The following is a 22,697-nucleotide window of genomic DNA, read 5'->3' on the forward strand; positions in this document are numbered from 1 at the left end:
TTTGGTCTGAATGTACTACAGAACCTGCTACTTCTCCTAGTCATTTGTATAGTATATGGGCCCGATTCACAGAACTAATTTAAGACAAAATCCTAAACTTACTACCATTTTGGTATTCACAGAAGGCACTTACTCATTTTGGTATTCACAGAAGGCACTTACTCATTTCGGTATTCATAGAAGTTAGGAGTCCTAACTTTAGGACTCCTAAATGCCTTCCGTGAATACCGAAAGTCTTAAAATTAGGATTTTTCGCAGTTTAGTAGTAGTATAGTTAGAACTCCTAACTTTAGGACTCCTAAATGCCTTCTGTGAATACCGAAAGTCTTAAAATTAGGATTTTTCTCAATTTAGTAGTAGTAAAGTTAGGACTCCTAACTTTAGGACTCCTAAATGCCTTCTGTGAATACCGAAAGCCTTAAAATTAGGATTTTTCTCAGTTTAGTAGTAGTAAAGTTAGGACTCCTAACTTTAGGACTCCTAAATGCCTTCTCTGACTACCAAAAGTCTTAAAATTAGGATTTTTCTCAATTTAGTAGTAGTAAACTTAGGACTCCTAACTTCAGGACTCTTAAATGCCTTCTGTGAATACCGAAAGCCTTAAAATTAGGGTTTTTCTCAGTTTAGTAGTAGTAAAGTTAGGAGTCCTAACTTTAGGACTCCTAAACTGAGAAAAATCCTAATTTTAAGACTTTCGGTATTCACGAAGGCATTTAGGAGTCCTAAAGTTAGGACTCCTAACTTCTGTGAATACCGAAGTGAGTAAGTGTCTTTTGTGAATACCAAAATGAGTAAGTGCCTTCTGTGAATACGAAAATGGTAGTAAGTTTAGGATTTTGTCTTAAGTTAGTTCTGTGAATTGGGCCCACAGTGTATAAATCTCATAGTCCCCGTTTAGAAGTGAGTCTGGTCTGAAAGACTCACATTTAGTAGGGTCCTTACCTGGATTTAATAGGATGCTAATAATCGCGTAATTCCAGTAAGATGGGCGATCTCCTTTCTTTATGAAAACCTCGTTCAGGAGTTATGTCAGGGGTGTAGCCAATATTTCCCATAGGTTTATATACGGCTCGTTTGGGAGCGTGTTCGGACCGGCTGCCTTGCCTTTTTTTAGTCTCTTCATTGCTTCTAAAACTTTCTGTCTAGAAATCATCTGATTGAGATCTCTTCTTTGTTCTTTAGTTGCAGTGGGTATCAGTACCTCATTCAATACTGAGTTCATCTGCTCCATTGTAGCTACAGTTTCTTCTGTATACAGTTTGTCAATGAATTTTACAAACTCTTCCAATCTCAGTATCTTTTGTACTAAACTGCAGATCTTCCTTTTGTATTTTAATGACCCTGTTGTGTGTTAAGTCCATTTTCAGCTTCCATGCTACTAGATTTCCGCATCCTTCGCCATATTCATGATGCGAAAGCTTGCTAGCCTCCCATCTGTCCCTGACAATTGTTTCTAAGGTATCTACCAATTCCTCCTTTTTCAGTTTTCTCTTCTCTACAATATCAGCTCTTTCCTGCACTGTTATGTTTTTGCCTAGCTCCACCTCCAGATTTGCTATTTCTTTTTCCAACTCCCTGATACATGTCCTCTGTTTTTGTTTTTATATGCTGTTCCACTAATTATCCCTCCCCTGACAAAGGCCTTGTACGCTTCCCAGGCACTTTGTTTTGTGGTCCCTTCTTTGTTTAGCTGGAATAATACCTCTGTTTCTTTTGTTAATGCTTCTAACAGTGCTGTATCTAGAAAAAAAACCTATATCTACTGTCCATCTTGCGCAGAGTGACGTTGTTTTTAGGGTGAGGCGCAGCATCACTGCCGAGTGGTCTGATAGATGCGCTGGTGAATGCTCTATGTTTTTAGTGTAATTCAAAAGGCTTCTATCAATCAAAAAATAATCAATTCTGGACGAGTGCCCCAGTCTTTTGTTTTGCAGCATAAACTTATGTGTCTTATCACCTTTTTCCTTCCATGTATCCATGATTCCTAGGTCTTTAATACACAGACTCACCCACTTCCTCATCTTTGGTAGATTGGGGCAGTTTTTTGCAGGAAATCTATCCTCTTTGGGATCTAATATTATGTTAAAATCCCCCCCCCCCCATTATTATTGGTGATTGTGCAGTGAGGAGTTGGGAATATACTTTTTGAAGAGGCTCCGGATCATCCATATTAGGACCATAATATCCTACAATGGCATAAGGGTTGTTGTGTATCCTGGTTTTTGCTATTATCCATCTTCCTTTCCTGTCTACCGTAGCAGATTCAATCCTTGCTTGTAGTGATTTTTTAAATAGGATTGCTACACCTTTCACATTGCACTCCTGGTTTATGCAGACATATGCGTCCACCCATTTCTGGTTTTCAAGGATTCTTGCCCAATCTTCCTTCACCAAATGTGTCTCTTGTAGTATCATTATCTCACAGTCTACAACCTTCAAATATTCCAGGATTTTTACCCTTCATTTCCTTATCCTACGGCCCTTTCTGTTCCATGACATGATGTTTACTGCCATTCAGTTATTTTCTTTGGTTCCGTTGAGTTGAATTTGGTTGAAAATTGCATATGCTTTGTGTCTCCTATGGGAATTTCTGGGCCCCTCTCTCTTTTTTCTTCCCCATTATGCTCCCCACCAAGTGCGCTTTTTTTGTCTTTTACATTTTTTCTAAGTGTTTCTCTTGACTCCCTCCCCCTCCCTGCAGAAGCCTCCTCTTTCCTTCTTTTGGGCATCAATCTACCCTTTTGAGCTCCTTACCCTCATGATGCTTTATTTTCTTGCATTCTATTCCATTTTACGCGTGTTCCTTTTGTTGAGCTTTAATGCGTTCTATAAAGCACTCCACCTCCTTGGTTCTCTTATATTATGCATTTTGTTTTCCCACATTATTCTCAGTGAGGCTGGAAAACGCATCTGCACTGTTGCCTCTAGCACTCTTAGTTGGTGCATAAGTTGCCCCAGTTCCCATTACCTATCTTGTGATTTTGCATCTAATTCTAAAAGTCCAGTCGTTTTTTGTGAATGACCCTACCTTCAGACCCTTGCTTAGGATCCTCTCTTTTAGCGTATAGGTTTTGAAGTTGACCAGGATTTTCCTTGGGTTTTTCCTTGTTTTTCCTTTCCCAAATGGGTCTCGGTGGATTCTTTGGATGTCTCCTGAGTGGTCTGCCGTCTTTGTCTAGGGTATTTTATCTTCCAGTAACTTGATTGTGAAGGTTTTGATATCTTCCCCTTCCAGGCCTTCTGGAACATTGAGGATTCTGAGATTGTTCCTCCTAGCTTGATTTTCCAGAGACTTCATTTTGTACCTGATCTAGTTTTCTTTAGCCTTTAGTTGGTCAATATCTTTTTTGTTTGTCTCAACTTTTTTGTTCAGCCCCTTTACTCCCAATTCCACTGATGTCACACTATCAATAAGCCTGTTAATCTTTTGATCTAACACTTCGCATGCTTCCTGTATTTTTACTTGATTTTTCTCTGAGGTTGCGAAGTTAGACCTCATCTCTTTCATCATCATCTCCATCATTATTTCCATGCTGGTTTGTTGCGCATGGCTCTGTTGGTTCTCGGGTTTGTCTGTGGGCTGGGCTGTGCTGTATCTTTCTTCTCTGCCCTCCTTCTCTGTTGCGTTTCCTTGGTCAGTTTCGTAGCTGGTTCCTGCTGGTCCACTGCCATTAATACACTGAACCTGTTGCCTTCCATTTTTGCTGTATTAGCTTCATCCTCACCAACGTTCTCCTTCTGGCCCTTTTCCAGATCTATGTTAGTAACTTTCTGTTTCTCTTGAACTTTAAAAAAGGACCTTAATGAAGGTGTTATTTTCTGTTTATTGCTTAAGCCCGGTGTTTTTAATTTAACTTGGCTTGCTCTGGACAGTGAGGGCTGTAGCTTCCCTGCTGCAGGAGTCTTCTTTTTTTTAAATACTTTTTGAGGTTACGGTGTCTATACTCAGGGGCATATTCACAAGAAACTATTGCCGAGTCAACGGCACTTTATCGCAGCCCATGTTGCGATAAAAATACCTCCCTATTCACAAGCTGGTGTGAACAGCCCACAGCACTAGTTCACCCGCGATAGCAGCCTAAAAAAACATTGCCACAGAGGACCCGTGCAACTATCACTAATGAGATGCAGAGTGGGCGTTCCCGTGCCAAAATCCACAACAACATCACACCACAACATTCTCAACGACCAGCCAAATCAGCGATAAAAACACAAAACAGGCGATAAGGCGCGTTAGCACCAGGAAATCTACACCTGCTCTGACCTGGTGTAAAGTCAGATGGCAGCCTGCACCACAAAAGGGAGACCAGCCCAGGGCCACACCCAAAGGGCAAAAGAAGCCATGGATCCACCCATCATGAGGCCCGGACACCCACGAGGGCCACAACACCCTCCGACACCACACCCAGGCCTGCAACATCCCCCCTGCGACCACCCCCAACCCCGGACCAAGAAACTGCACACCAACACCACGAATCCCAATACAAACATTTTGCCTGATGTCACACAAGCAGGAAAATCAATAGACATGCGTGGCCAGGAAATGGAGACTCAGTCAAACAGCAATGCAATCACCAACACTGATGCTTCTTTCCCCTGAGGCGGAAGCTGGGGGCACTCTTTCTCTTCTTATTCGCTGCTGAATATTACATGCTACAGATTGCTCGTTTGAATTGTATTTGTTTTTAAAACCTGCATATATTTAAATTTGTGCTTTTTTAAATTGTACCTTGTTCCTTGTCACCGTATCAGAGTCCCCTAGGGTTCCCACTCTATTTTGCACACCGGTGTAGCCGATCTCTGGTGCTGTTGCCGGCACGTAGAGGACAGCCGCCGCCATCTTAGGGGAAGGCAGGGTAGCGGTCCAGATCTTGGACGCCTCCCGCCCTCCCGCGTTATTTAAGGGATTATTTCCTTTTCACTTCAAGACTGATGCTTCTTTCCCCTGAGGCGGAAGCCGGGGGCACTCTTTCTCTTCTTATTCGCTGCTGAATATTACATGCTACAGATTGCTCGTTTGAATTGTATTTGTTTTTAAAACCTGTATATATTTAAATTTGTGCTTTTTTAAATTGTACCTCGTTCCTTGTCACCGTATCAGAGTCCCCTAGGGTTCCCACTCTATTTTGCACACCGGTGTAGCCGATCTCTGGTGCTGTTGCCGGCACGTAGAGGACAGCCGCCGCCATCTTAGGGGAAGGCAGGGTAGCGGTCCAGATCTTGGACGCCTCCCGCCCTCCTCCTCATGTATAAAAATAGAGGGTTTTCCCGTCCGCGCAGCGGGCGGGCGCAGCGGGCGGGCGCAGCGGGCGGGCGCAGCGGGCGCGCCGATGGCGCGCCAAAGGCGCGCCTAAGGCAAGCCCTTCTGCGCCCGTCTGCACCTGGCCCGTGCCCAGGCCCAGCTCCCCTGCCTGTCGCTCTGACGTGAACCCTTTCGGCTGGTCCAGAGAGCAGCTCCTTCAGATAAGAGTGGGTATGTGTATTCCATCCGACTGTTGTGCTCCTGACAATCTGGAGGGGCGCGCTTTTTCATGTCTTCATTGTGATTTGAAACTCCCCCCTTTGCGTAAACGTGCCCTTCTTCCTTCCAATTTGACCAAGTGTCCTACTCACTTCCGGACGTTGAAGGCTGGCTTGGTCAACTGCCGCTCTCTTCCTCGTCATACTAGTGAGATTTGGTCTTCGCTTGACACACATGCTTGGGACATCCTATTTCTCACTGAGTCCTGGTTAAAAGACTCTTCCAATCCGGATATTCATTTAGCTATTCCTCCTGGCTATCTTTTAATCGGTATTAACCGAGAGGGTGGTAAAACCGGAGGTGGGCTTGCTATTATATTGAAATCTCATCTCCGCCTGACTATTAGCAAACTTACCAATATCGGACTGATTGAAGCCATGTACTTTACCATTTCAGACTCGGCTGCTGTGATTTTGGCTGGTATTTTAGTTTATAACCCCCCCAACGCCTCAGCCCCCTCCCTTAAGCCATTGATACACCAGATAGCGGATCTCTCCCTTAAACATCCGCATTTCATAGTGCTTGGTGACTTCAACCTCCATGTTGACAATTCTACCTGTTCCCAGGCTACTCAGCTAGTAGATACGTTACACGGCTTAAATTTGACCTTATTAGTACAGGGCCCGACGCACGTTGCTGGCCATACCCTTGACTTAATATTCTCTAACCATCCTGGAATTACAATTCATCCCTCCCTCCCCCTCACCTGGTCAGATCACTACTTCCTTCCTTTCGATCTTACTCTTCCCCCTGCACCTGGTTTGGTGGCGCCTGGTAGGGAGTACGGGAGAAAATGGCATAAAGTCACTCGTATTGCCTTAGATCCCTTTTTCTCATATCTACCAGACCCTTTGTCTATAGATGTTTGATGCTAACGTGGCGCAGTTTAATTCTGCCCTAGTGCTTGCCGTTGATGCCATAGCACCTATTCAACTTATTACTTCGACTAGATCTCGACCGTCTGCTCCATGGTTCTCCTCTGCCCTACGTGAGGAAAGGAGTCGCCTTAAAAAATTAGAACGCAATTGGCGGCTAACCTATGATTCAAAGGCTAAAGCTATCTACAAGTCTGCCTTAAGAAGCTTCTCAAAACTAAAAAAATCTACGATGAGAGAGTTCTTTGCGCTACAAATTAAGAATGCAGATAATCTTTCAAAAACCCTATTTAAAATTGTCAAGGACTTTGTTAAACCCCCCGCTATGGTGCCTCAGAGTTCTTCTAGTCAGGCTCTATGTAATGGTTTGTCGACATTCTTCTATAACAAAATTGACAACATTACGTCTAGGCCTGGGCAGCAAATTCCGTTCCGCTCGCGAAATTTGCGGAATTTGGGTAATTTCGCGTTGCGCGGAGAACGCGAAATTGCCCAAAAGTCTGCGTTCCGCGACTTCGCGAAATGTTTTGCTTGTTTGAGTTCTCAAAATGCGTGTTCGCGAGATATTTCTCCCCGAGCACGCAAACAGCAATTGTGAACAGGAAAAAAGCATCGTGAACAAGCAATTCCGCGTGTTTGCGGAATTTCTGCGTGTTCGCGGAGATTTTTTACCGTTTCGCGGAGATTTGCGTGACGCGATTACGCAAATTCCGCCCACCCCTAATTACGTCTTCCTTCCCTATGGTTCTGCCCTCCCATTTCCCCTCCCCCACTGACTCGACCAGTCCATCACTAATGGCTTTTGAAGAGCTCACTACCGAGGCTGCATTCAGTCTGCTCACTCAGTGCAAATCTGGCTCCCCTCTAGATCCGGTCCCTGCTAGAGTCATGGGCAACCTGGCTCCCTTGTTAGTCAGACCCCTGCTCTCTATTTGGAACACCTCATTGTGCACGGGCCAGTTCCCAACTATGTGGAAGGAGGCTATGTTAGTCCCTATCCTGAAGAAAGCGGACGCGGACCCGACGCAATTCTGTAACTATCGCCCCATCTCTCTCCTTCCTAAACCGGCGAAAGTCCTGGAAAAGGCTGTGCCATTACAGTTGGCAGAATATTTAGAAACCAATTCCCTGCTTCATGACTCCCAGTCAGGATTCAGAACAGGTTTCAGCACAGAGACTGCTTTGCTAGAGGTCTCCGAGACAATCCGGGAGTGTGTGGATAGGGGCGAGAAGGCCATGTTGGTTCTCCTCGACCTATCCGCTGCTTTTGACACGGTGTCCCATGTAATTTTACTGGATCGGCTGAGGCAGATTGGTTTGGGTGGTTCCGCTCTATCTTGGATCGCCTCCTTTCTAACTCAACGTACTCAGAGGGTTTTTCTTAAACCGTTCAAATCAGAGGGTAAACCCCTCCTATGTGGTGTGCCTCAGGGCTCAGCGCTTAGCCCTCTATTTTTTAACGTGTATCTTGCCCCTCTGGCTGAGGTTGTGGAATCCTGGGGGATCAGAGTGATCTCCTACGCTGATGATACTCAGCTTATGTTTTCCTTTAGAGATCACTCTGACTCCAGTTTCACCAGCTTTCGTGATTGTCTTGGCAATATATGCTCCTGGATGACTGCTAATCATCTCAGACTCAACACTGATAAGACGGAGGTTTTATTTTTTAATCAGAGAACTATTCCCTCTACCACTTTGTGGTGGCTGAGTGTGCTTAATCCTCCTCCTATCCCCGTCCAAACTGCACGTAACCTGGGCTTTCAATTTGACAACGCTCTTTCCTGTAAAGCTCAAATTAATAAGGTCACGGCAGCTTGCTTCGGGAAACTGCGTATGATTAGGAAGATTTTTCCTTATCTTCCTTTAGATGCTCGTAGAACTGTCATTCATGCCCTGATTACGTCACATCTGGATTACGCTAACAGTCTCTATGCCGGTGCCCCCTTGTACCAAATTGAACGTCTTCAGATCGTTCAGAATGCGGCGGCGAGATTGATAGGTAACATCCCCTATCGCCAGTCGGTTGCGTCCTATTGTAGGAAGCTACACTGGCTTCCCATTGCCCGTCGCATTCAGTTTAAGATGCTGACGCTGGCTTTTCGGGCCCTCAACGGACAAGGCCCAGGCTACTTGAGGAAAAGTTTGGTGCTTTCTCAATCGGCCAGATCTTTGCGGTCGAACAATCTAAGACTTCTTATTGTTCCACGATTCCGCCGCTCCAGAATGGGCGGTAGAGCTTTTACCGTAATGACGGCCAAACTCTGGAACAGCCTGCCACTTGATCTTAGATTTCTTCCTTCAGAATCTCTTTTCCGTAACAAATTGAAAACCTGGTTGTTCTCCACCCCTTAATTGTTTCTTTCTCATAGTATGCAGTCGGCAGCGCCGGGACACCCCCTTTGGGGGTAGCCGTGCGCTTTATAAGCTTCTTAAATAAATAAATAAATAATAAAACACAAAACACCATACAAACAAAAGCCCAGACAACCCGTAGGATGAGTCCTAGTGGCTCCTCACTGGACAATTTGTAGCACACAGCCTGGAAGACCAAATCCAGGGGAAGACGGTGTGCCATGCGCCCAACAAAGGAAAGAGAGGGAGAGAGCGAGGGAGAAGACGGAGTGAGATTGCACAAGCAGCGTAAGGCCCCTCGGGCATCTGCCTCCACATGCCAACATGCGTGTGTGTATCTCCATCCATACACCATGAGCCCAAGGCCCTGTCCCAATCTCAGCACAAAAGCCACATCACATTCCAAAAACGCAAGTAGCAGTCAGACAAACATTAGGGATGAAAGCTCCATTGTTCCAATGCAGAAGGTGGGAGGACACCTGCACCTCTGACCTTGGTCCAGAATGCGCCTGGAACACCCTGAGAGAGATGCCATGGCAGACGGGGACGACTCCCACACCACGCATTCCCCAAATGAACTATCCGACTCATCCACACACCACACACAGAAGCCCCTGCCTGTGGTACCCCCGCATGGCATGCCCTTGACACTCATGGAAACAGCAACCCACTCTCCCCAGCTTTGCACACACCACTGAATCATTGCTCAGAGCTGTGGCATATCCTCCATACAACTGCCGCAGTTCAGAAGAGTGCCTGTTCCACAAGACACACAAACACAATGGCAGGCCATACCTGGTACATGCACAACCCCCATCACGTGGAACAGTACTGTGCATGTATGCTGCATTTACTGGGTGCAGTGCGACTGGCAGTGCTGCGGATCAGTTACCGGCTCAGCTTCCGCATTGCCTACGTCACCTGCGTCCAGCCCTGGTTCCACTGCCGAACATGCACATTCGAGTGTCCCATGGATGTCTGCCTATCCATCACAACTGTTGATGAATTGGACTATGACTTGTGTCTGCGCCCCCTGTTGGATCACGAACAAGAGTGTAACCGAGACAGTCGTGCATGGGATGCCTTGACATACTGCGTATGTATTGGTGGTTGTGCATGGGAGATTGCACAATTACTCGTGTGCAGTGACCACATCGAGGCGCTCCCCTATTGGGCTTTTTTGCGAATTGGTAAAACGGCGTGGGCTGAGCACACCTGCCCGAACCACTTAATGGATTGGCTCACCCTGGGGTTCCTTGAACACTACAACAACATACTATTGGAACACATTGCAAATGAAGCTGCACAGCCATTCATGGACGAGTAACTACTTGCAGCCACATCCGATTGGCATCTACAGCACATGTCCCAACAACTTGTTGCATCGTGGGGATAGCTCACACATCCCACCACAACAGAGGATAAATCTGCCTTCGTCTGAGCTCTGCATGCCTGTGCGTGGAACAACGCATGTGTACACACACCTGTTCAAGGTGATGCAGGTCCATGCCCGGTGCAACACAGCATCGCTTGTCAACTTTGCCAATTCGGACACACTGCTGGGGGAGAGCACACACATGGCAATGTAGCACAACATGTGAACCTGTCGGACCCTCACACCTGATCACTGTCAGCAGAGCAGACAATCGGTGCACTCTGGAGGCAGAGCACTATGCAGATCCAATTGGGCAGTGAGTCGTGCCCTCTCACACGGGGAAATGTGCAGACGCCAAACAACCCATGACTCATCCAGCAAAGGAAGGTGGGCTGAGAGCGTTGCCATCCATGATGAATGTTTCCCATTTTAGCCCCAACATTTTCTGAACTTCGACATGTACCCATGTTGCGTGTAAGTGTCTTAAGCATGTCCCTGCCTGTTGTGGCCCTTGCCTCATCCGTACTGACATGCACATGCCAATTAAGTCTATGCAACTCCACTGGTGTCTAACTGTGAGGTGTGTTGTTTGGATTGTCCACTCTTGCGCCACAATGAGCATTGTCCCTACACAGGGAGGAACTGACTGATGCATGTGCAATGGGGGGTGTCCCTTTGGCAAGCTCCACCTCTGTGAGCCAGACCTTGTTATTGGATAGGTGCTGGATGCCATGTGCACTTACGTGACTTCAGCAATGTGAGTATGGTGTCCAACCCCTGACAATGTTAGCAATGTCATATATCACAACAAAATGTATCCACACAGATGCAACGTGAACTTCTGGTGTCACATGTGCTGTAGGACACCACTCCTGGCCTGCTTTCGTTTGGGTCAGTCCTACACACAGCCCTATTCAACACATGGACGTGTGCCTACGTTGGGGGTTGTGAGATTATTGTTGATGTGCAATGGGGACACAGCTAGTACTCACCTTCACAGTCATCCAATTGGCCACGTGTCTCATGGATACACATGCACATAGATGTCAATTACCTGGGTTGTACCTTCATGTGCAATCATTGTACCTACATCCAGCCATACCTCCATACGTGAGTGATCATAGTGAGGACACATCTGTGTGATTCAGAATGTTTTATTCACAATCAGGTGATTGCAGGTGCTGGGGCTGTACATGGCCATCCAAGCCCACATCACATGGAAGCCCAGTGGTGTGCCAACCAGAGTCCTTTGGGGATTTGCACAGTGATTGGAAAGAGGGAGAGTGCAGTCTGCAGCAGGATAGATGTGTAATTGGCCAGCGGTGAAGAAATGGCAGTCCGTGTAGGGGTCCGGGTCAAAGTCACAGAGTGTTCTGGGGGTCACTATGAGGTGTTTCCCAGGCCATGATGCATAGATCATAACCAGACAGGGACAGGCCATACATTGGTGATGGCTGCTTCTGCCTCCTTCCCCACACAGTAGTTCACATCCACTTATTACTCCCCTGATATGGGCTCTGTGTCCGGTGTGTCCGGTGTGTGTGGCGGGGTGATGGCTGCATCAGTGTGTGCCACTGACACATCAGACTGCGAATGTGATGGGGCAGCATCAATGTGTGCCACGGACACATCAGGGGTCGGAGCTGTGTGTGTCGATAATCCCGCTGCAGTCATCTGAGAAAGACTCAGTGGCAGCAATGGCAAGATGAAGTACTGCAGGGCATTGAAGTCCCCAGCTACTACTCGCTGGTGTCCCTCCATGTCAGACATCTTTCCAGCCTGTATCCGCTCCATGGTCTCCATTGACCTCCGCATCAGTCCCAGCTCTGTGCTGTCATGCCTGGTGCCTGTCTGTCCACACAGCTCTTCTGTACTATTCTTTGCACCAGTGAGGTCAGCCAATGTCTGTGGTGGAGCATGGTGCAGACAGGGGGTGTCTGATAGGGACTGTACGTGGTCCATGATGGGACTCAGACACCCACGTATGGCATCGAGTTTGGCTGCCATGAGCTTGAAACCCACCCCAGCTGTTCAGCAAACTCCATCTGGGAAGACCACACACGTTGTATGTGCTCCATGTATTTGTCAGGGGGGTCCTGGCAGAGAGCTGTGGTGGTGTGTGTTTCCTGCTGTGTGGTCTGTGCAGGTTGTGGGGTCACTTTGAGGCATCTGGCCTGCCCTGCTCCTGGGGGTGGGGTACAGAGGCTGTCCAGTAACTGTTGGAGGGTATCTTGACATATGTGCAGGTTGTCCTCTACATCATCAATGATGGGGTTTGTGTTCTGCTTTGCAGTAAGTGTTGATTGTCCCTCTGCAATGTTAAGGGGAGATGCAGGTTATCTGGGTTTCACATGGATGTTGTTGATTTGCATATGTTTACATTCAGACTGCATGCCAATGTACATTATGAATGTTTTGGGGGAGATGGCCATTAAATGGCAGTCAGTGTGTTTTCCCAATACATGATGGATGTGTGGTGGTACCCATTCATTATCATCACACTGTGTCAGGCAATTCCAGATGTGAGTGGACTGTTACTACGCACAAGCGGAACCTGTTGTGGGCTCTGTCCTGTGGTGTTGCACATTGTACCACATTGCCATAGTTGCTGATGTCCTGTGATTGCTATGTGTGTGTGCTGCATTGTGGGGGAGTTGCCCCTGCAGCTCTGATTTTGTGTGGCCATCTCCCTATGAGGTGGAGTGCCTTTGAATTGACTGCTTTTTGGGGCATGATTTGCTTTTGACTTGGGTCATATGTGCTCTCGGACAGATTTTGTGGCCTGGTGCATTGTTCGTTTGCTGGTTGTTTTGTAAGGCATGGGTTGTGGGTGCACGTGGACATGTCAGGGTGTGACCTGCTCCTTTACGGATGTGATCCATACTGGGCTAACTCCATGTCGATTTGTGGGCCATGTAATTTGTTTTGGCTGCTGCCATGTTACTGGACATGCAGTCTTACTTGCATAGTCAGTGTGAGACACAGAGACGCTGCTTTGCTGGAATGCAGCACATGTGCATGGGTCGGTGGTGATATTGTTGATAGGGGGGCATCTGTGCACATTGTGGATGGGGGCCTACTTGGAGTTTCTATGTGTGCTGCAGTGTGCCAAGGCAATCAGGGACATGTTCCACGATCATTGTAGGTGTACAGTGTGCTACACATACTTGTGCATGTGTGCCATTGTGCCCATCTCCCCCGTGTCCCCCGTCCCTGGTCATTACTCACCCTGTTGCTGTTGTGTCAGGTCGTATATTGCTGTGTCCAGGCCCCCCAATCCTGCCACCGTCTACTCACTGCTGACTGTGGCCACCATTTGCTCCAGCTCATCCAGCTCCTCCTGTGTCGCAGGAGGCCCACCTCCAGTCGCAGTTGCTGCCTCCCTGTTGTCGGTGAGTTTATGTGTGGTCTCTCTTTTCAGATCATGCCAGTGCCTCTTGACCTCCTCCAGTGACCTCCTGGACACTCCGACTGCATTGACGTTGGTTACGATGGCCTGCCATATTTCGGTTTGGGTTGCCAGTGGAGGTGCCGAACAGTTGTTGATGGTGTTCGGTCACCTCCGTGACAAGGATCCGGTCTTCCTGAGGACTGAACCCCGTGTTCCTCTTCCTCTTTCCTCTTATCCTTGCCCTTCCATGAATGCGGGGTTCCTGGCTGGTCCTCCGTGGGGCTTGTGGTGTCCGGCTTGTCCTCTGCACTCGGTCCGGGTGCATCCATGTTGCTACACAGTTTGAAATGTTTTTGGGCTTTTTTTCTTGCTTTTATGTTGCTTTTTCCCACCAGACGTGTGGGATTTGCAGGCCTGTGGCTGTTCTTCGCTGATTTGTGTACTGCTATTGTCCTCATCGCATGATTTTTTGCATTCGCGTGTCGCATTTTTGTGGCGTGGCGTCGGTTTTGACGCTGACATTTGACGCGTTATCTGGTGTCTATCGCATGGTATCGCCTTATTGTGAATTCCACGTTGACACTGGGTTATTTTCCCGCGATGGGCTCCGATATTGAAAGCTGCGTTACGCTACTCTTGCGGTAGTTATCACTAGGCCTGGGCGGCAAATTCCGTTCCGTTCGCGGAATTTGCGGAATTTGGGTAATTTCGCGTTCTGCGGAGAACTCAAAATTGCCCAAAATTCCGCTTTCCGTGACTTCGCGAAATTTTTGCTTGTTCGCGTTCTCAAAATGCGTGTTCCCGAGATATTTCTCCCCGAGCACGCAAAGAGCAATTGTGAACAGGAAAAAAGCATCGCGAACAAGCAATTCCGCGTGTTCGCGGAATTTCTGCGTGTTCGCGGAGATTTTTTACCATTTCACGGAGATTTGAGTAACGCGATTACGCAAATTCCGCCCACCCCTAGTTATCACACGTTCTTGTGAATATACCCCTCAGTCTCTCCTTTAACAGGATTTGTGGTTCCTTGGTTAGCAACTGCCTACTCCTCAAACAGTAGCCACCTTCCTCCTTTTTTATTTCCCTACTTCTAGTGAAGGTTGTGTGGTGGGGGGGCTGCTATGTCTTTTGAGCTCCTGTCCTCTTCAACACTTCTTTCCTCAGCCGCCCCTCTGGCGTATGGTAGGCAGTTTGACCCCTCCAAGTTGTTAGTATATTTAACTCCCCGACCTCCCCTCACAGTATAGCAGGACCCGCTCCCCCTCTCACTCACCCTCTCATGTTGACTCCTGGGCTCCTGCTGTCTCCTGATGACTCCAGCCACACTTCCCACTGGTACTCTTTCCCCAGCGCTTAGATTGCTGCAAAAATCCTGCCTCTCTCCTGGTGAGACCGATGCTTTACCTCGGAACGGCACTCTTGCGGCTGCCCTCCTGTTGTTTCGGCACGCCATGAGCGCATTTGCCCACACACTGCTAAATGCGATCGCGCAACTGCGCGACTCCTCCTCGGGCTCCACTTATACCCTTCTGCGTTGTTGTGTTCCATACATCAATCTTCTGTCTCCCTTTCCTGATGGATTTGGGAAAAAGGGGGTGGTGATGGACAGAGTTTCTGAATGATGCAGAATACTCTTACCAAGTCAAGAGATCATGGTTTTTATCCATCACCATTTTTTAGCTCACTGCACCATCCCAGCTCAGAACCCGGCTACATGCAAATTAGTCTGTACCTGTCCCAGTGCATGATGGGAACAGGGCAAACCAAACTACCAAGCCAATTCTTATACTGGGAAGGAAACAAGCTTCCGGGGACCGGTTTCTGGCATCACAGCCTTCGTCGGCCCGGCTTGCCTGAATCCTGATGGTGCAATGAGCAAGGGACTCACATCTGAGCATACCCTCCCACACTGAGTGTGGATAAAATCGATTTGGGAAAAAGGGGGTGGTGATGGACAGAGTTTCTGAATGATGCAGAATACTCTTACCAAGTCAAGAGATCATGGTTTTAATCCATCACCGTTTTTTAGCTCACTGCACCATCCCAGCTCAGAACTAGGGGTGGGCGGAATTTGCGGAAGCCACTTTCGCAAATTATCGCGAAAATGTTAAAAATCTCCGCAAACAAGCGGAAATATCGCGAAGATGCGGAAGTTTTTTTCCCGCCCGTTCGCGATATTTTCTGCATGGTTGCGGATCGCTAACTTACCCCTGCGGTTGCTCGCGGGCGCGGCCATCTTGTTTTCAGTTGTCTCGCGGTGCATGATCGCGAGAAGAAAGACGCGATCGCGCGACGCATGACGTCACTGCGGACGCGAACTGTCGCGAGACTGCGCAAATGGCTAAAACAATACAACATCTCATGGAGAACGCGACCGGATCGGGAAAACTTGTCGGCGAACGCGGGGATTCAGGTAAGGCGATCGCGCGCGCGCGAGAATGTATTGTTTTACAGCGCGAGCAAGAACCAAATTATCGCAAAGCTGCGGAATGCGGAAATTTTGACATTTCCGCGCTCTCCGCGGAACGCGGTAATGCCAAATTATCGCAAATTCCGTGAACGGAACGGAAATTTTGCCCAGGCCTACTCAGAACCCGGCTACATGCAAGTTAGTCTGTACCTGTCCCAGTGCATGATGGGAACAGGGCAAACCAAACTCCCTTTCCTGATGCCCACGGCTTCAGCGGCTGCAGTGGGCTTTCGCCGGCTTCGGGAGGACTCGTAAGGATTCCGCGTCTAACTGCTAGACGCTCAGGTAGAATTCCGGTTTTCCTCACCTTCCTTGTTTTCCAGCTTATATCTCTTTGTTTTTGGCGGAGAGCAGAATGTAAAGTGCTTCGTTTTGTTACGCACTTGTAGTGATCCACTTCATTTAATTTTAAATGCTCATTTCCTAGTGCATATTTACAGGAGGGCTCGGAGCTCCCGACCGGACTCCTTAGTCGGCCGCCATCTTCTCCTTCCCTCTTCAATACTGTTATGTTTTTATCAATTTTTGCCTAAAGTGAAAGCCAGCATATGATAAAACAAACTTCAAAGAACAAGAGTTAGGAGTCAAATGTGAAAAGGTTTTTGCTACGTACTGAAGTGGATTAGAAATGTTTCAAGTCCGATGTATTTACTTATGCTGTAGAAATCATTTGTCAATCCACCCAAATATATTTTTCTTAATATCTTCCACAGTATAGGATTCTACATAGTGTTGGATACATTGATAAGCTACTTCAGTACAGAATCCATTTAATATTTTTACATTGCATACATACTTTAGTTACTTGAAGTAAGTGTTACCATTGTGAAATGCCCAAATAAAGGAAACAGGCTTTCAGTTTATACAAATATTGGTGCATCATTGCCCTATTTGTTGACACACATTAATTCATATTTTACTTTTTGAGAACAATAATAATTCAGATTTTTGGGCCTTCTGATCACACTGAACAAAGGTAATTTTGGTTGATTTCCTTTTTGGTGACATAAGTTCATTATTCTAAACAACAGAGCCCAACCATTGTGAGGTGTTAAACAGTTCCTGGCGAGACGTATAAATGGATAAGAGCCAAGATTATACATGACATAGGAGCTATCATGGAGAATGACAATACTACACCCAAATGGTTTGTAAAAATGTTGTGTACATGCATAAGCCTATATGAATGTAGAACCAAAGTTTGAGATCCTTGACACAGTTGAAATATAAAAACTTGGAAACTGTTTTGTGATCAAAGTTCATGATCAGTTCTGTTTACATATATTCAGTAAAGGTATTGCATATGTCATTTCAGTATCATCAGGAACAGGCAGAGGAGACATTGGCCACCGAGGTAGGGAAGCAGATGGCCGCAGTGGTTTGGGTGCTGATACCACTGACACCAAGGGACCCAGTGGTCTGAAGAGTGAGGGGAGTGCAACGGAGGCTGCCAGCACCACAACATCCTCTTCAGAGGCCTCCATGAGTGAGCACTCCCTAGTGGTGGTGGACCCAACAGGAACTCTACCAACTGCATCCTTGTCCGCCACTCAAAGTACCATTTTCACCCTCCTTATTTCTGCCCCCCAGTTGGCCAACCCCCAACAGAGGTGGCATCTCTTTGCTGCACCTTACCCCCTGCACCTGCCCTCCAAGCTGCGTGAGTGAGGAGGCTATTGCCCTCCTCCGGAACTTCTCTGAAGGCCCACCTGCACAACTAAATGCCATACAGGGGCTTATCTGACATATTCATCAAATGGTAGCATACCTGGAAGGAATTCACAGTGCTTTGTCTGGCCAACATAGGACTTTTCAAGGTCTAGCCTCCTCACTGACTTCAGCTTTCCAACCATCTCAACCTTATGTCCCACCATCCGCCCCTTACCCATCCCAAATCCCTATTCCCAGACCTGTCCCAAGTACACTCACACCTTTGGGCACACCCACTCAAACAGACACAAACAGAAAACCCACACAGAAACACAAACACCACAAAAACACAGGCACACAACCACACCCACAGATACACCAGCAACCACCACACACACAAGCACTACCAGCACACCCACAGACAGCTCACCCACCACCAAACCCACATGCACCACTACCAGCACTCCCACAGACATTGCACCCTACCACACCCACATGCAACACCACAGCACACAAAGAGACACCTCACCCACCACCACACCCACATGCACCACCACCACACACCCACGGACACCGTATCCACCACCTCACCCACATGCACCACCACATCCACATCCACATGCACCACAACCACACCCAGCATCTTCACAGCTCATCCATCCACACAAACATATTAGAATCCAAACCCACAAAACACAAATGGCCACAATCACACAAACAGCAGACCCTAGGAAGCAAGACACCCCCAAATGTGCCCAACATGCACCAGACCCTCAGGAACCTGCATCCTCAATGGAAAACACACCATCTCAGGTACAACTCCTTGTGGCCGGTGGAGCTTGGGCCCACCCCCATGCAGAAATACCATGCCCAAAACCTCTGCATCATCCTTGACAGTGAACTCTCCGTGAAACGTCAGGTCAATGCCATCTCCTCAACCTGTTTGGATACAATCTGTATGCTCCTCAAACCTTTCAGATGGCTCCCCATCAGCACAAGGAAAACTGTGATGCAGGCCCTCATCACCAGCCAGCTTGAATATGGCAATGCACTCTATGCCGGCACCACCACTGAACTTATGCAAATCCAGAAGCCGCAGCCAGACTAATCCTCAACCTGTCCAAGAGAATAAACATCACGCAGCACCTGAAAGACCTCCACAGGCTCCCCGTCCAGATGAGCTGCCAGTTCAAGCTCCTGGCCCATGCCTACAAAGCCCTTCACAACCAAGGACTAGCATACTTGAACCACCACCTAAACTTCCAGCAACCCACGCTAAACCTTGATTTGGGCGCACATTTGGCTGGAGCTTACTTAGAGTTCTGTATCTTACTGGACAGAGAGACACCAAAAAGATCTACTGAGTGGTTCTAAAGTAGTTCTGACACTTCTGTGTCAGAACTACAGGAGAATCATGGCACATTTTAAGTGCATCCGTTTCCAGTACTTTAGTAGGGATAAACAGGGCTTTAACCTTATAAAAAGAGGTTCCTTTTTTGTGAATGGTTCCGTATATCCTCTTCCACTCTCCCTGAGGAATTTTGGCATATCCTGATTGCACTTTTTCCAAAAAAGGACTTGAATGCTCGAGTGATCTTGTGACTGGGAAAGACTGTCTGATTATAAGTCACTGGAGTTTCTGGATATCTGCAAGAAAGACCATCAGTGGTGAACCTGGAATGTAGGTGAAGTTAAAGTCCTATTGACTAAAAAAGTAAGGCATCAGCTCTTTTACACTGCATATTTAAGAGACACTGTAAGTTCCTGTGGTCTGTTTGAATTCCAAACGGTTCTTGAGTCCCCATTAACAGATGCCTCCATTCAGAGCAGTCTAATTTCATGGTGAGAAGTTCTCTTTCCAGAACTGAGAAGTTCCTTTCAGAGTCTGATAAGGTTGTTGGAGAGATAGAAGATTGGATGTTCTAATCCATTATCTTGTTGATGCTGCAGTAGAGTATCAGAGTATCACTTTCAATCATAAACATCTGTGTTGGGTCAGAATGTCTAAGAGTGGGAGCTTGAGTATAGTTTTCTTTTAATTTCTTAAAGGTGTTGTCAGCCTGTGAATCCCAATGAAATCCTTGATGCAGCATCTCCCTTCATAGTATTTGTCTTATGAGGAGGGCAAAATTGTTAATTGTCAATTAATTGGTGGTAGAAGTTGGCAAAAGTGAGGAACTGCTGAGTATCCTTGATGTTTGAAGGTACAGGCTAGTCTATATTGCTGTTTCCTTTTTGGGTTCTATTTATATTCCTTGGCTATTCAGTTGAAACCCTAGATATCCAACTTTGGGGTGAGTGAAGTCGCATTTTTCAGGCTTCCCTCCACCAAGGAGCGCACAGGCAGACCAAGTGCAAGGTAAGACAAGATAAGTACTGCCTCACCGGTAGCACTAGAAGGCTGTTGCTGCAGGGAGGCAGCACATCCCGTTCGTCCAAGGCAATTGGGTGGGGTGCAAGCAGAACAATTGAAATGACACTCCCACAGGATAAAATCTCATTACATTTAATATGTGACAACTTTCAATTGGAAGCAGGTAGGAGGGTCAAGATTGGTGTCTGAAGAATTTAAGACCTTTGATGGCAAAGTCAATTTTTAAGTCAGAATTCTGAAATGCCACTTTAAGAAAGTTGGCATTTTCTTGTCCCAAACATTTGGTGCCTGTATCCTTGGTCACACGACTAGATGTAGCTGGCAGTTGGTCTTTGTGTATTATTCCCAGACATTGAGATAGACAGAGAATAGGTGTTAAAATGGGCCATCTCGGACTTGATGGGGGGTGGAGTTGTCACCTACCACACTTTGACATCACATAGACTATGCCTCAGTACACTCACAAAGAGTTTCTCACTATTCTTTTGTGCCCCCAGACAAGCTGGGGCCAGGGTGTGGAGGCAGAAAATTACAAAACACCAAGGGAGACAACTCAAGAAGCTTTCCGACTTCAAAGTGGGCAGCGGGTATAAGTAGTGGACCCTCAGATCCTACTCTTCAGTACACTTCCTGTGGAAGACTCTGACGAAGAACTACTGTGCTCCTCTGCTGCAAGAAGGACTGCCCTGCAGCCCTGCTACACTGCTGCCCTGCTGACTGAGTGAGAAGGACTGAACCTTCACCTTGAATCCAAGACCACAGGAGTGACTCCAAAGGCCAAGCCTCAGTGACAGAAAAGGCTCCAACCATCTTTATGACAGAAACTTAGCTTAATGAGTACTCTGCCCCTGACATTGCTATCCAGGAGGGCTATTCTCTGGTCCACTGTGATAGAAGTTAAAAATGGGGGAGTGATATGGCGATTGTCTTTAAACAACCTCTGGTCTGCACCACTTTTATGTTCGATGATCTTGAAGGAGTAGAGAGCCCAGGTTTCCATCTTGTGGTGTCAACTTAAACCATCTTTTCAGGGATTCTAATGTATCGCCCCCGGGTCCTGCCAGAGATGTTATTGGATCCCTGGAAGCAGCAGTGACCCCTTACTTTTTGTCATGGGCCACTTTTTCTGTGCTAGGGGATTTTAGCGTGCATGCCGATGATCCTGTAGACCCATTGGCATCTACATTTATTGAATGTATGCTATCCCTGAACCTGACTCAGCCTGTCCTGGCCCCTACCCACTCATCAGGTCATATCCTTGATTTGATCTTCTCTAATTGTGTGTCTTCAACCTGCCCCAGCATGCTGCCAACATGGTCTGACCATTTCCTGATCTCTTTTATTTGGAAAGTGGTCACACCGCATTGGCTTGACAAGAGGGCAGACCCCATGACCTTCGGAGCATGGTCAAAGGTGAATAGTGCAGAATGGGTGAATTTTCTTGACACTACCCCCCCCCCCCCCGCCTGGCTAATGAAGTAGATTCTGAAGTTAGGGCTGTCAACTCTTGGTAGCAGGGGCAGTGGATGTGCCGGCCCCTCTACAAGGGTGGAAGAAAAAACAGGGTAGTCTCCCGGCCCCTTGATTCTCTGATCCATTGGCCACAGAAAACAAATCCTGTAAAAAACATGAGCGCGCTTTGCAGAAGAGCTTTTCTCCCAATAGGAAAGAGTTTTACAAAGCTGCTCTTAAAGCTGACCACGCATCTCTTAAATAGGCTCAAAGTGCGTTCTTTGTGGATAAAAGTAATGCAGCTGAGCACAATCCTCTGGCCATTTTTTTATTTTTGAACACCTTCCTCTCCCCGCAGCCCTATTACAGGGCAACTGCTCCTTCACAACAGTTGTGCAATGGTCAATTCACCTTCCTTGAGACCAAAATCCCTGATATTCTGAATTATCAGCCTGCTCTCCAGGAGGACTTTCCTCCCACTTGGACACTAGCCATGGACAGCTTAGCAGCAGGCTGACCCAGTTCAGGCCTATTTCCTTAGAACAATCGAGAGAGGTAATCCTGAAATGCAAATCAGGTTCCCTCCTTCGATGCTAGCTACAGCAGTAGATGTTATCAACCCCCTGATCAATTCCATTTTTATTAAGTCTCTTGCTCTAGGCGTTCTGTCTGCCACTTGGAAACTGGCCAACGTGGTCCCGCTGCTAAAAAAGCCAGCTTTAGATCCTAACATGTTCTGCAATTATAGGCCAATATCACGTCTCCCAGCCTTAACTAAAATGGTAGAAAAAATGGTCAACACGCAGCTCTCAGACTATCGTGAATGAGGAAAGCTGCTTCATCCCAGTCAATCTGGCTTCCGCCCCGTCATAGTATGGAGTCGGCTGTTCTGCAGATATCGGACCCTATTAAATGGTGATTGGATGTGGGTAACAATGTGGTTCTAATCCTTCTTGATTTTTCCCCCATCTTTGACACTGTTCCACACTATCCTCCTCCACCGATTGTTGGCCTTAGATATGCGGGCCACTGTGTGGGACTGGTATAAATCCTTTTGGATTCAAGAGGCCAGTAAGTTTGGCCCGTTCCTTTTTCTTCTGAAGTTAAGGGTGCTGCAGGGCTCTTTGCTTAGTCCCAGCCTTTTTAATATCTTTATGTCTCCGCTGGCCTCTGAAGTGTTTGGATGTCAAATTATCTCATATTGCTGATGATACTCAGCTGCTTTTACCATTCAATG

This window comes from Triturus cristatus, chromosome 4_1 (genome assembly GCF_964204655.1).
Source record: "Triturus cristatus chromosome 4_1, aTriCri1.1, whole genome shotgun sequence".
In the NCBI taxonomy this organism is placed as follows: domain Eukaryota; kingdom Metazoa; phylum Chordata; class Amphibia; order Caudata; family Salamandridae; genus Triturus; species Triturus cristatus.